Here is a 4,302-nt window from a genome sequence, read left to right on the forward strand (position 1 = left end):
ACCCTCAAGCACCCTCTGCAGGGTTCATGGTAGTTTGCCCAACCAGTCCACATGTGTTTTGTGGACTTGGAGAAGGCATTCGACCGTGTCCCTCGTGCTGCCCTGTGGGGGGTGCTCCAGGAGTATGGAGTCGGGGGCCCTTTATTAGGGGCCATCCGTTCTCTGTACAAGCGGAGCAGGAGTCTGGTTCGCATTGCCGGCATTAAGTCGGACCTGTTCCCGGTGCCTTAATATAAAAGAGACAACAAGGTTACAGCTGATCTCCACATGTTTGTTTTTCTCATAAAGACTCTTGCAAAAGGCTTCATATCCTTTTGGACTATCAGCATCACACTTCTTACCAACATCCTACCCAAAGTTGGACTTTATTTACTAACAAGCCCATTTATTAAAAACACTTACTCTTTATTTAGAGGTAACAGATCAAAGGGGGTAAATACAAATACCACTCTTCCTTTTCTAAAGAATGGAATTCCATTAATTTTTCTTTCACCTCTTGTATCCTGCTCTGCATTTGTTTATTACATTTTGGTACAATTTAACCCAGGATCACAGAAATAATCTGTTCACAGGAATCTCATTTACTCATTAGAAATACTCATTTAAGAACAGCTCCACCCGCTCATTTTAAAGTTCAGATTTTGGTCTTATAAACATACGAGCAGTTTCTCCTTTAAGCATCTGTAGGTCACTCTAACCTATTGATCCAGTCTGTTGTCCTGATCAGCTCAACCAGAAAAAAAAAGGAAATAATGGCATCACTCACTCTAACTTGTTCCTGATTTTGTATTTATTTTTTTCAGAATAAAAATAGTTTACCAAACAAACACTTCTTCATTTTCTCCTTTTTGGAGTTATATTTACAGCAGGGGAAAAAAAACAAAAACAAAAAACAAACCAGAAGCAAAAAGACCCCGTCATATCAGTTACATCTCTTCATGGCTCCGTTTTCACCCAGATTCTCCTCCTCTAAGGCCCGCTCCCTTCACCAGGAGCACCAGGGCCTATTGCTGTGTCTGTGACGAGGTATACCGGCTCTTTTATAAAAAGGTGACACTGTATTTTAAGCAAACATTTCATTTTTCTTTTACTTTTTGTTCAGAGATGTGAGCACTTTGCCTGTTAGTATTTGCAACATTTCAGGACACATCTTTTAATTTAGTGGCTTGATTTGGAAGATAAGACACTGACCCCATTTCAAAACGGAAATGTCATATAACTGTTACAAGGGAAGACTACAAGATAATGGAAAAGTTTCAGAAGCACTCTTTATCAGGTGGAGAGGAAACAAAAAAAGGTAGAGAGGGGAGGATCCCTGAGGGAAGTGAGGAGAGATGATTTAAGTACACCAGTCCTAACAGACACGCAGGAATAATGGAGCAGCAATATTGGATAATCATACACCTCTGAAACTATTTGTGCAACCTTTGGACCCAACAGCTTCTCCATAGAGAACACAAAGCGCGCCATAAAGCAGTAGGGCCTCAAACACCACATGTATACAGGTTTTCCTCTCATTTACAATGGCAATCTGAGGCTGTTATTTCTATCTGGTAACATTTTAAACCAAAAAAAGAAAACAAAAAGGAGGATTTCTAATAACAAGCCAACAAATTAAACTTATTGCAGATGATTTCCTCTAGCAACAGACCGCTGCCTCCCAGAAACCTTTCCAGGCGTGGATTAAAGATGAAGGAATCGTGGTGGGTGTGGGTGTCGCTGTCCCTGCTTGTCAGCAGAATACAATCACTGATCTGAGCAAGAAGCTGAACAATCACCAGGAAAACAAGGATGCCTGAGTAGCTGTGGGTACTGTGCACCTGATCAGACTGTGGTATGATACAATCAGACAGAAATTAACTAATAAATGCTTAAAATGTACATTTTGTACAGAAAAAAAGCATGCAAAAAATTAAGGATTGTTGTGATTTGTTAAAGATAAATTGCAAGAACTAAAATGGGTAAAAAAAAACTATTAGAGCTAAAGGATTACACAGTTCTGAGGTCTGGCTGTAATAGTGGTGGATTTGAGCGCCGACTCTATGGCTGTAGGTCAGTGAAGGGGCGGGGTCACTGGTATGGTCAGGTTGGAGGAGTCATGGCTGTCAAAGCTGGTTTTCAGTGCGGAGCGGCAGGCTAGCACAGTGTTCAGGATGATGACGTCTTCGTGTCACATCAGATCAAGCGGCAGACATACATATGGTCACAGAGCAGGAGTGGGCAACCTGGGTCGCCCCAAATGTGCCCGTTGGGCACAAACGGTCCAAAGGCCTGGCCTTTAGTGTTCCCATAGTTCATAGAGGAGCTCCCAGCGCAGTGCTGATAGGATCAAATGAAGCCGGATTCTAGCATTTCAAATGTTTCAAAGGGGTCGATTCCTAATGTCAGGGGAGCGGTTGCTTCAATTAAGCCACGCTTCTCATCCAAGGCTTCTTCAGTCTCATGTTCTGAACCCAAATCCAGACGGACGAGGCGGCTCATTAGTATCGAGGGTTGAATCCTTTTCTTCACTGATCCTTCCCCAATCCCTGGGCAACCCGGCACTGAGCTCACTCTTCCTGTACGATAGATAACCAGAGTTAGACAGGATGGGCCTTAAAAAGTATTCACATGAACTTATGTTAAAACTAAAAAACTTATTTTAACAGTATATATGCAAAAATAAATCAGAAACTATTAATAATTGCTATATAGAAAGAAAATTTCACATCTTTTTACAAATGCAAATGTAAAGCTTTAACCCTATTTAAGTGACCTGATTAGAAACCAGATTATACTTCTGTTTGATCGAATCTCTATAAACACTTCTGTGAGGTCTTCCGTTTGATAGAAACACTAAGAACCATTTCAGAGCTTTGATCAAATCTTCATCAGAAAATAATAATATAAAAAGGATTATAGCACAATTACAGAACATGGGCTCAGATCAGGTAAAACTAAGTTTAACTTTTTATCTGTGCATTGAAAACCTCGTGTGAAAAAAAACACCATTAGCCCACTAAAACACAGCCCTGACAGGATTACATTAATGCTTCTGTTAGAAGGAATGTTTAGTCAGTCCCTAGATGTGCAAAACTAGTAGAAATCTGTTATCAAAGACTCGCAGCTACAACTGGATTAGATGTTGAAAGTCCAGTCCTTGAGAGCTACCACCCAAAAACTTTTGGATGCATCCCTTTTAAAAAACACGGAAGTCTAATGGTGAAAAACCCTCATTATGTCATTCAGCTCAAAGGTCTGTTAAAGAGAAGAGATACATCTAAAAGTTGCAGGATGGAAGCTACCAAGGACACCCCTGGTTTAGGTAAAAGCATTTTCATGTGTAAAAAAAGTGCAGTCAGAGTCTAGATCTAAAGTTAAAAGAGAATTGGTAAATCTATAAAACTACTGGGAGTCAAAATTGGTCATACAAAGTTTTAACAAACGGTCTGTAGTATTTGGGGACACCTGCAGACACTGAAACTTCTAACTCATAAGTATGAACTAGTTTGTGTATATCACATCTGCCAAAAAGAATCGAAAGTTGTGGTTAAAACAATAAATCAATTAAACTTTAAAGGTCTGTAATCACGCCACAACAGTTATTAGTACAAAGAGGCAATGTCACTACACTTACTACAAAGAAACTGATATCTTATTGATGTTTAACATGACTAAAAACGTTACTGCCTAATGACTTACCTTTAATTTATTATGTCCCTTTCCATGAAATATATTCCAATATTTCCATATTCCAATATTTCCATATTCCAATATTTCCAGTGGCTTGTAATCTTCCTTGGTTCCTTCACAGCCTTCAAAGTGCCATAGACTTCTGATCCAAGAGTCTCCGTTAAACCTTCGATGCAAGTGTCTTCAAAGAAATTCGATCACCTAACCGAGCTCGCCACTTTCGAATTTCACTTCTTCAAAACAGTCTCTAATTAGTCCAGTGTTTGCATTTGTTCATAGCTTTTCGCTACTTCTACTTCAACAATGGGAAATGAAGAAAACTTTCAAAAAGGACGTCGAAGCTTCTTCTGTTTTACATAGTAACCTTTTCAGGAAACATTGATAGTTCGTTGCATTAAAGGTCCGTTTATGCTGTATATTAATAATAAAAAAAGTCTCCATAAATTATTCAATGTTCGGTAGATAAAATACAACTTGCATTTCTGTCCGGAAATTCTCACCTTGTGCTTTCAGAAAACAAATCCAAAAACAAAAAAATTCAAAAAGAAGCAGCTGATTTTTGCCAGAGGGTATATATATATATATATATATATATATATATATATATAAAATACATACATACATATATAT

Source organism: Cyprinodon variegatus, unplaced genomic scaffold (genome assembly GCF_000732505.1).
Source record: "Cyprinodon variegatus isolate N-32 unplaced genomic scaffold, C_variegatus-1.0 Scaffold727, whole genome shotgun sequence".
Classification (NCBI taxonomy): Eukaryota; Metazoa; Chordata; class Actinopteri; order Cyprinodontiformes; family Cyprinodontidae; genus Cyprinodon; species Cyprinodon variegatus.